The 11337-nt window shown below is 35.4% G+C and overlaps 1 long non-coding RNA gene across 1 annotated transcript; it reads right to left on the reverse strand.

Moving 5' to 3' along the window:
- Nucleotides 1-5198: 5198 nt before the first annotated feature.
- On the reverse strand, nucleotides 5199-6782 carry LOC137475857 (uncharacterized). The gene is made up of 2 exons (XR_011000105.1): nucleotides 6374-6782; nucleotides 5199-5419 (listed from the first exon to the last, which is right to left on the reverse strand). It is a non-coding gene; the product is annotated as an uncharacterized lncRNA (long non-coding RNA).
- Between the last annotated feature and the right edge of the window lie 4555 nt (nucleotides 6783-11337).

Here is an 11337-nt window from a genome sequence, read left to right on the forward strand (position 1 = left end):
GCAGTCAATTGCAATTTAATATATGTCATGTTTACAACTTAAAAATAGAATTATATTTGTTAAAATTGCTATTACAGGCATGCCATAAGGATATTTTTGTATGTTTAAATATTAAAGTTTATGTATGTTTAATACCCACTGAAAAAATTGCTATCTTCTGTTGTTAGCATATTAATTATGTTCCAACCTCAGGAAATTCTCTCAAATTTCATTAGAATGAGAAAAAAAAATCTACCAATTCTTATGTGGCGATCAAGATATAGTCCTTCACCAATCCTACCTCTCACAAAAAAAACAAGCAATAATAAAAAATTCTGTTTGTGTTTTTTGGTACTTATGACTTTGCCTCATCAGTGACAGCTCAGATGGGAGTTTGGAAAGATGTGACTTCAAGGTGGCACCACAAAGTTACCCTGCATTACATGGGCAGCCACATGAAAGCTGGTAAGCTTTGCTTTCTCAGATTTACAAAAAACTGCTGCCAGACTAGAAAACTTCAGCTCAGACAGCTGAACACTTCTGGTTTGTCAGATAAAGCAGGAGCACCATGCACACACAAAGTAACACAAGACCAACCTCTGCTGAACAGAAAACATCCATGTCAAACCCATGCTGAGTGTCAGGAAGGTAGTTGTGTCTGTCAGCTTGCATGAAGCCCGAATTTGGAATACCACAAATCCTTATATTAAAAGAATTTTTTATATCCTTCCAACAGTTTGCTGCCTTTCCCATAATATTGCCCTGTTCCTAATAATAGGGTTCATAAGCAAAAAGGAACCTCTGAAGTTAATAATTTTCAGCATCTTTTATCAAATAACAGTTGAAATGTTTCTATTTTGGCAGATAAATAAAACCACCATAAATGTATTGAGAAATAGGTTAGTGTGCCTGTCACAAATAATAGGAATTCATCTACCCTTATGATTAACATTTAATGTGAGCAATTTTGAGTACTGCTTAGCTCTATTAATAATTAATGCAATGTTATTGTGGATGATAGGGCTATTTCTTTTGATTTTGATTCTCAAATCCCTTCTAAAACCTAAGTATTAGTTCTTTATTATATCTATCCACACATTAGTTCCAGCAGCCTGTTACAGAAAGCTTTGTAATTATAATTCAACCAACCCTGCAATATCAACAAACAGAAATTGTATTCCAGCTGCTGTATAAGAAACAGTTGCACAAGAATGCTTTAGGCAGTTGAATGTTGTGTTTCTTTCTTTTTAGCTGGCAGGATTATTTCAAGAAATTTCCTTTCTATTTCCTACTTTAGTTTATTTCAATTTTGGAGTAGTAAAATCTTAGCTAAAATTAGTAAGCATCAAAGAAAAACAACAGTATAGTATCTAGCAGATACTATAATTGTCATTTCAGATTATCTCCATCAATAGGTGCTGATGTAGTTTTCTGTCATCAGGGAAGACAGAAGTTCTGCCTGGTTCATGACAGAGTTGATAATTACCACAATCCATTAAAGAATCTGATTTATGTATATATTAAATCATCTGATTTAGGTACATTAAAGATTCATTGATCAAAATGTATTAGGCTGTTGTGGTGGGCTGAAGTTTCCTGGCAGCTAAGACCCCCTCACCAAGCTGCTTGTTCACGCTCTTCAGCAGAATCAGAGAGAGAATGTAACGTCAAAACAAGAGAACTCATTAGTTTAGCAAGTGAAGGGGAGCTCTGTCCACAATAAAAGCAAAACTAAAGAATTCATTGACTACTTCCCATCATCAGGCCACATGCTTGACCAATTCCAAAAAAAGAAGGGCTCCAGCACCCATAATTGTTGCTTGGGAAATCAAAGACCTTAATCCTTCAGTGTCCCTGCTTCATTCTTCTTTCCCTGGATTTTTATTGCTGAACACACCATCACATGGTATGGGATATTCCTTTGATCACTGGGGATCTGCTGTCCTGGCTGCATCCCTTCCCATCTTCTTACTCACCCCCAGCACACTCACTGGCACAGGGAGGAAAGAGAGGAAGCCTTGACACTCTGCAAGCAGTACAACAGACATAACAATCATGTGCTATTAAAGCTATTTTTCTCACAAGTATACCTGTCACAACACCATACAGGCCGCTATGAAGAAAATTAAATCCATCCCAGCCAGACACAGTACACTTATACTTGAAAACTGAAACACAGACCTCACGTGCGTATGCTCCAGAAGTCCAAAATTATTTCTGCAGAATTCCACATCTGTAACACAGTCATTCATCTGTAACACAGTTGTCCTGAGCTTATAGAAAAAGTATTTAACCATGAGTGGAGCTCCAACCTGCTGTTGCATTGCAAATATATGACATTAAATTTTATTTAAATCTCAGTATATTTGAAATAAAGAAATAAATTTTCTTGGTACTAATCAGGAATGAAATGATGCTCTGAATAGCATTAGGCTCTTTACAAAATTGCTTCCCTTCTAAACCATTACAGGTTTTCACATACTCTGGGTTGTTGCCAGTGACCATACAGAACAAGCCCAAATTCAGTGTTTGGTATCAGGAAAAGAGCCAGAGAAATAAATTAACAGTTATTTCAACACAGATGAGGTAGAAGACTTGCAGGAAAAGGGAAGAAATAAATGAAGCAGGAAATATACAGTGCTGTTTTACTTACTCCTACTCCTGTCTATTGTTTTATAGTTTCTTACATCAGATTATTAGTGTTCAAGGTAAGAGAAAACTTGACATTGTAATTGAAGGTAGGCAACTGATCATTCAAAGGAGTTAAATCTCTGTAAAACCAATTTAACCTGAAGGTCCTGGAACTCACATTGTTTATCAGAGAAAAACGTACAAATAACAGTGGATTTATCCATGAGTTTAATGACAGAACCTGCTTTCCAATGATTTCCAGCTTCCCAACACCTTAAGCACTTTCAGACTTATTTTACCACCCCCCACTTTATAAAGCATATAAGATTTTTTAAAACTCATTCTTCAATGTACTAATTAAATCTAGAATATATATGTCTAAGACATTTTCAATTTAATAAAATACACTTTGAACATGTTTTACAATTTTTTAAAAAAAGGGTCAAAATGGTCTGGCTACTTATCAATGGAACCTCTAAGATGTTGTAGGAAGTTTCATTATGAAGATCAATGGTGCTCAAGAAGCATTGGAAATAAATCAAGTTAATAACATTACCTGTTACATATTTCTTTGCAACAGCTTAAAATAATTCACATTTCTTTTTAAAGAGAAGAGTTAAAAATATAGCCTGAAATATTAAAGAAGGCATTGATTATGTCTTGGGTTTATGCTCATTTAGGAACTTATTTTCATTGCTGACTTTAATATTTTTCAATAGCCTAGTTCTAATGAATGCAGTTACAGAGATAAAAGAACCTAATAAACTCTATATATAAATTTATATTGAGAATAATCAGGATAAATAAAAAACAAAATAGGCATAATGTATTTTCTTCAGACTACTTATGTTATTTCCAGAGTACTTCACAAATATTTTTCTCCCTTGAAAGGGTGGGAGAACAAAACCTAACAGAAAAGGAGACCAACAAATTGAGCATGATATGGGCAGAGGATTTACAGGACACATACATATATTTGTTACAAAAGGTTCATGCAGATTGTGAAACTTACAAAAGTTACTAGTACCCCAAGACAGCTGTAAATTCTGTACTGAAAATTAAGAAGGATTTTTCACATGTCCATTAAATCTATTCTAAAGCATGAAGATAGTTTAGCAGATTTCCTTCATTTGAGCAATTGGCAGTCTTAAAGCACATAATTTATAAGAATAATTTGGGGGGGGGGCAGAAAGAGAAGGATGAAAGGAATAAAGAACTGAAATTTGCTTATCTATGTCTGTAATAATATCTGTTTTGGCACTCACAGATATGCACAGCATTAGTTCAAATTCATACAGACATCAGCATTTAGTGAATGCAGAGGAAAAGATGAGTAACTGTAATAGGAGACTGCCTCCTGAGGGGAGCAGAGCCCCCATATGCAGACCGGACCCAACTCAGGGAAGTCTGCTGTCTCCCAAGGGCTCAGATAAGGGACTTTATTTTAAAACTCCCCAGTCTAGTGAGGCCCTCTGATTACTAGACATTATTGGTTGTTCAAACCGGCATTGATGAAAAAACAAAGTCTGAGGGCAAACAAAAGAGACTTCAGGGCCTTGGGACAATTGGTACAGGGATCAGGAACACAGGTGATTTCCTTGATTCTTCCGGTAACAAGGAATAATGCTGATAGGAATAGCGAGATCCATCAGGTCAACCCATGGCTCTGAGGTTACTATAGTGGAAAGATCTGGGGGTTGTTGACTATGGGATGATCTACTCAAACACCTGCTCTACTGACACCTGGCAGGGTGCACCTATCTCAGAGAGGAAAAGGGGGCTCATTGATAGAGCTTTAAACTAGCTTGGAAAGGAGAAAGGGACAAATCCAGCCTGGCCAGTGATGAGGGATGGAACTGTGTGCCAAAAACACACATTAATGGGATACCTCAATATGCTTCAGGAAGTGTTGGCTACCATGTACTCCACCCAAAGTCTTTCTATACCAGGGCACATGAAGAACAAAGAGCAGCCCAAAGCTTTGGCCAAATCTCAGAGATTCAAGATCATTGACAACAGTAAAAACTGGCAGGACGAATCCTGGAGTGTCCTGTTGGACGTTCACATGCTCTTCGGAAGGGACAGGCAGGGCAGAAGAGTCTGGGGGTTGTCATTGCATGTAATAGAAGGGTTCAAATGTATGGGGTTTATAATTGGCAGTGGCACAGTTGAAAACCTCTGTGTAAGAATCAAGGGACAGACAATGCAGATGTCATTATGGGGGTCTGCTGTAATTTAAAACAGAAAAAAATAATTTTCTAGTGTGGGCAGTATTAATATAAACAATGCTACTTGACAAAATAGCAAAATCAAAACTAGAATACTGGCTGGAAAAAAATCTGAATTGACGGTATCAAAGATGGGTCTGGCAAGAAGCCATATAGGAAGATCCTCTACATGCCCTAAGACCTGTGATAAAATACAATCTGCAGGAGATAGAGGAGCACAGACAGCCGAGATGTGGACTGCTCAAGGATATTGTATCTTGTTGGATCACAAAGTTTAATATTTTAGCATTTACATAATATCTTTACCAAATACATTGGAAGGCTATCAAAGAGCAGTGTGAGGGGCCCTTATTTCATTAATTAATGAACCCCTAGGCTAGCATTCTTTGGAGCCTTACTGCAGGTCTGGTAACCATATGTGAACATATGGATAGCATATATCCCACATATTGGTGTCAATACTGTCCTTAAAAATATCCCAAGGAAATCACATCAGTTGGTTAAAATATTTACAGGGCCAAAACAGTGAAGGTCCTTTCATTCAGGCAACTCTTCAAAATACTACCCACAGTACAACAGATCTGCAGGCAGCTATAGAAAGGATACATCTGAGAAGAAAAGAGGTCTCTCTATATACAATATTTGTTTAAGGTCAGAAACTAAGTCAGATAGATACAAAACAGCTCAGATCTAAGTTCTACTTTTTTAGAAAAGAAGACTTGGTACCTTTGAAAAGAGAACAATTATAATAGAATTTTAATAAAAGCATATCAAGAAGAAAATCAGAAATAAACCACTTCATCTTCAAAGCTGGCAAAAAGGCTATTAACTTAAAGAGGGAAGATTGACAGATGGTAATAAAATTAAAAACTATTTTTCATTTTTCTTTTATAGACTATCTTCAGAAGATGAATGTTCCAGATATATTAATGACTAAGAAGGCTAAGTCCATGTGTTCTTCTACAAAGCAAAAGTCCTTATAAATTCACATGATACAAATTGCTAAACTATGTTTATTAAATATGGCACCAATTAAACTACTGTAGTATTATAAGCATTCTATCAAGTTATCTTCAGCCTGTTTATGTAAACCGAAAATAAACACAGTTATAGATAATAGAAAAATATTATATATTTTTGACAACTACATTTAGATTTCATACTCCATTCAGCTCCAAGAATATGTAAAACTACTTCCAATGACCTTCATATAATGAAATTTTTTTCTTCCTCTCTTTATTAGCCTGTGGTTCTAAATAGAAATATTTCTAATATATGCAAATAGAGCTCATCATGGTTTAGAACATTGGGTTTTGCATTAGTAAATGCCTTGTTACATCTAATTGTATTTAAATATCTTTCTTGGGAAATAATAGAAATAAAGTTTTCTAGTACTTGTACAGCATTTAGCTGAAACATTTAAAGGTCATGAACCGTACTGTTTTTAAAACTCCTCCCTCCTTTGAAAATGAAGGTGACATATAGATAATATTTAACATGGAAATCAAAGGAGTGTAATTCCCTACAGAATATACAAGTTAGGCATCATCAGTAAAAGTTATTTTTGTTGTCCCACCAAAATACTGCCTCATCATCACCAAGGACCATATTTCAAAGTAAGAAAGGAAGCTTATATCCATGAGTGATGCAGTCTCAAGTGTGATCATGTAAAAAAGCAAGAGTTCCTTTTAGCTGACATTGCCATACATTGAATCAAGAATCTGCTGTCCTAGTAAACCTTCTGAAACCCTGAAAATGAGAGACGTTCAGATGAATAACTTGCATCCTGTAACAAGACCTTTTTTGTTGTACAGCAATGCAGTAGAGATGCATGGTCTCCAAACATATTGCAGCCACATCAAGAAATGAAAAATCAAGGTAAGAAAAAAGGTGTTTTGCCAAGACAACTTACCCAAAATTTTGCTTTATGTAGTCTGCTTTTGATCATTGAATTAAGTCATGCATGAGTAGTCAGAGTAGACACATTACCCACCCATTAATCTCTACAGTAAGAGATAAGTATCAGATACAAATTTACCAAACTGAAACATTTTATAACTCTTTACTGTATATTTAGAGTGACTTCAAAGCAAAAGACAATAATATTATTTACAAACATAAATAACAATAATGTTATTTATCAGGTCACAGAAAAGCTCTTCCTCTGGGGGCTGGAAAAAAAAATTAAAAGACAGTTTACAAATAATAATATTGGGCTCTTTTGGTCAATCTCCTCTTCAGAGGGACAGAGGAGATAAGTGTTTGTTTTCAGCAATCATGACATATTAAAACAGAAGCCTTATCTTAAGAGAGCTGCTTAGTGTGGGGTAACATTTTAATGTTTTCTACACAACTTACAGTTCACAACTATGTCATGTGATTCTCTGCCAAGAGACACTTGAAATATGTTACTTCAGGGCAATATCACTATATCATAAGTGAATTTTTACCTCTTCAGGAAAAAAATCACATATGTAATGAATTTGATTTTTCAGCTAGATACAATAGTTATTAAACATGTAGTTGCTTCAAAATTACCTTTGTAATAATGCTGTACATAGATTGTCTGGTCTTGCATTATGCTGTGGGGTAAAAATTAAATTCCAATTTTATTATTTTAAATTTATGGTACATAAAAAATATATTACTTTTAGGGTTAATACAGGTTTTTGCCTAGATTTTTATTCCTTTGTTGTAGCTGAGCTTTCTAAAATTAATTGAAGACCAATGATTACATATTCAATAACTACTGAAACTTGTCTCTCATTTTAATTTCACCACTATCACATACCTTGTCAAAATATACCTTTCCCAGTGCTTCTATTTAAGTTACCTAAGCCTATTTCTGAAAGCTATTTTTCATGTTACTGCATAAGTTTTGAACTCATCATTAAAATACAGCTCCTATATTGGCTTCTGCTGTGCCACAAAACATAGAGCTACTGAAGAAGTAATCAGTATCTTCTATCTGTTGCTCTCTCTATCCCAAAAACACCAAAACTGTTTAATAGCCCACAAAGATACATTTTATAATGTCCCCAAACTGGATATTGTCTCAATCTAAAATTGTAAATTCAAATTCCTATAAAGATTGAGAATTTTGGTACTGTAGTATCATTTAAATGTGCTTTTCTACAAATATTACTTCTCATCAGTTTTATTAACAGTTAATGTAGGAAAGAATTCCCTAGATATCTGTGAAGTAGGTATTGGTTTTCCTGTTCTAATCTTACCCAAATTTTATAATTTCAGTAGGCAGGAAATTTAAACAAAATTTTTAAAAAAATCACATGTTTTTTCAATTATACCATATGCTGAACATGGAATCAATTTATTTCAGTTATTGATAGAGGCATTTAGTAATATCTTATTAGCCATTTACTTCTACTAGGCTTACATGAAGCCCCAGTTAAAAAAAAATAAAGAAACTTGAGCATAAATGAAAACAGAATTTGTGGGTCCAGAAAATATAAGCCATGAAGTTGAAACAATTAATATGTAGACTTGATGCTTCATATAAAATCTACTGTGTATGTAAACAACCTCAGAGAACAAAATAAATCCAAACCATTTACAGGAATGATTAAGAAGCATTGTCTTTTTCCATCCTGAATTTTATAAGCCTGGTTTGCAAAGAGGAGATGGGAAGCAATTTTATTTTCAAAAGTGAGATATTATACACATTAACCTTTGAATAAAGCTAAACCACTGAGAACGTGATAATGGGAGAAAAAGCAAACCTCTGTATTTCAACTGGATAATGATCTACTTGTCCAGCATTAAGTATGTTGTTCTGTTCTCTATTTCAGCATTTTATATGACTCTACACGTAATTCAATGTACATATTTTATCATCTTTAATCTCCCAAGCTCTGAAATTACTTCAGTGCGAAATCAGCATTTATCAATATTGATCTCCTTAAACTAAGAATTGTCTTCCTGCTTACCCAGAAAATAAAAGACTAATAATTCACTTGCCAATTCTTCCCCCAAGGTATGGCTGATTAATACTGTCCAGCCTCTTTAAGCAGCATCAAAAATGGTCAGCAATTGAAGTCATTGCCTTCTCTACTTTGGGCATTATGTCACTGGTTACATGGAAGTGTCCATAATTAAAGATATGGAAAGTACTAAAGATTGTTTTCCTTCACTTATTGATTATTTGGATGTTGCTCTTAAATAATATGTCATGCCTACTAAGCGAACATCAATCAACAGGGTTTCATCTGAAAACATACATTTTGAGTGTGGGATACCAAGCAGCACCCCTTAAAGTACCACCGAAAATTAAATGTTCAGAAAGCTTCTGTGTGCATGCACCATTGTGCCCAGTGGGCCTCAAGCAGTCCTTTGGCATTTAAATATCACTTTGAGCCAAGCAAATCAGTTTTATTCAATTGCAGATCCTCAGCTGACCCTCCAGAGCTGCAAAGACTAAAAGGTGTCATCCTCCATTGTTGGGACACATCAGCTTTGCAGCTCCCTTTATGGCTGACACTTAAAGGTGAATACTCTGCAAAGGTATCCAGTTTGCCCTGAAAACAATCAAGTTCATGTTTTCTCAAGATGGGGACAGATTTTAAGGCAATGCATTCACCTTTCCTTTCATAGGGAAGCTTAGCTGTACATTTAACCTCACTTTTGTTATCTAATCAAACCTCTAGGGCCATATTGCTTCATAATTGAAAGCACAGAGTATTTACTTTTAAGGAAGACAAGCCTCTGGCCATGATTCTCCAACAGGCAAAGGTTGGACTGACACTGGGAAGAAAACTCACAGCTGTTTGTATAGATGCAAATCTGAATTAAATCAATTTCACATTAAAATCAAAGCAGACAAAGTTCTTCTTAGCTCTGGTAAGACGAAAACACACTGCTTTGATTGGTTTTGTTTGTGACTAGAGGAAAAATAATTAATTTACATTTAATTTGCTAAGCTGTCTCACAGCTCTGTGATTCCCACTGGTAGCCTCAGGTGCGCTTCCCAAAGCCTCCAGCCACCTTTCCCTTCACAGAGTCATTCTCTTTAGTAACTACACTTACTCCTCTGACTGTGGGTGGGTAGCCAGGCAGGGATCTGATGTATCAGCAGGTACAAAGAAAGCATGAGAACCCCATCACAGGACTGATAATCTTATCTTCAATTGTCAACTTCCTGGTCAAAAAAAAAAAAAAAAAAAAGTTAGGTACATAATTATTTCTAGCTTTTGAAGGCCAAAAACCTACAAACACATTTTGTACTTACCCTGGTTTTGTCAGTGCTCGCTCCTCACACAGGGCTCCAAACAACAGTGGACTCCCGACACAAGTGTCAGTCCCTCATTATTCTAAAAACTCTCATACCTTTCCCCTGATTGACAGTGGGCTCAAATGACTGACACCAAAGATGGACACAAGCATCAGCCCCTTTTCAATTCTACAGTAAACTTCCATGCTTCTCTCTACAAACTTCCTACAGGCCTCATCACCTTCTTCCACATGACCAGCCAACCCACTCTTTCATAACACACATCCTTATTTGACATAGCTGTGACCTATTAAAGGCAAGGCTGTTTCCACCCTTTGGTAATTAGTTCAACTGCAACTCATCAGGGGCAAGATTGCCTGCAGCACTAGCTCTATTCTCTTACAAGCCATTCTCCCACACTCCTGAATTTATAATCCAGAAACTGCTTTCTTCAGAGGAAGTGTTTAAATGGGTGTTTAAAGTGATGAAATAAGAAATATGTGATGATGAGATCCAGTATAGTGACTTCATATCCAGACTTGACCTTAGATACCTGGGAGCCCTAATCCAGAAGCTTCAAAGTACACTCAGTATTAAATAATTAGGGCTAAGGAAATGGTTCTGTAGAAGTCAAAATTTAGACCTAATGTTTGTAGAAGATCCTAGATCAAATATTCAAATATGAGGAAGAATTAAAAAACCCAAACAACTGACAGTATATTCTCTGAAGAAAGACAAAGTAATGCCAGTGAAACTCTGGACAGGAACACAAGTGGTTTATTTTGAGCAATAATTAAATAGATATATGAGACAAAAAAAAGCATTCCATATTGTTGAGAATGCGAAAGGCAAAGTCTGAGAAACATGGCCAGTCAAAATGGAAGAAGGAAATTAAGCAGGCTAAAACATAGATTAATATATTGAAAAGAATACTCAAACTAAATAAAAAATCTGTTAATACATCAAAACAAAAATCTTATAATGCCTGGTTACAAACATTTCAAAGGTTAGCTTAGGTGTGATAAGTCTTTAGCACAGAGGTTCCAGAATTCCTTTGTGTAGGTTTTTAACTGATTTGTTGGACAGATTCTTCCATGAAAAGAACTTTTTATAGCAGATAGGGAAAAGGGACTAAGCAACTCAAAGAAAATATGCAGGAATTATCAAACAAAGCAAAATGTCTTAAATCCCTTTAATGAGATGCTATTTACTTAAGACCTAAGTGACTGAAATATGAAATTGCAAATCTGCGGGCCAAAGTGTTTAACTTGC

The sequence above is a fragment of the Anomalospiza imberbis genome, chromosome 1 (assembly GCF_031753505.1).
Source record: "Anomalospiza imberbis isolate Cuckoo-Finch-1a 21T00152 chromosome 1, ASM3175350v1, whole genome shotgun sequence".
NCBI lineage: Eukaryota > Metazoa > Chordata > Aves > Passeriformes > Viduidae > Anomalospiza > Anomalospiza imberbis.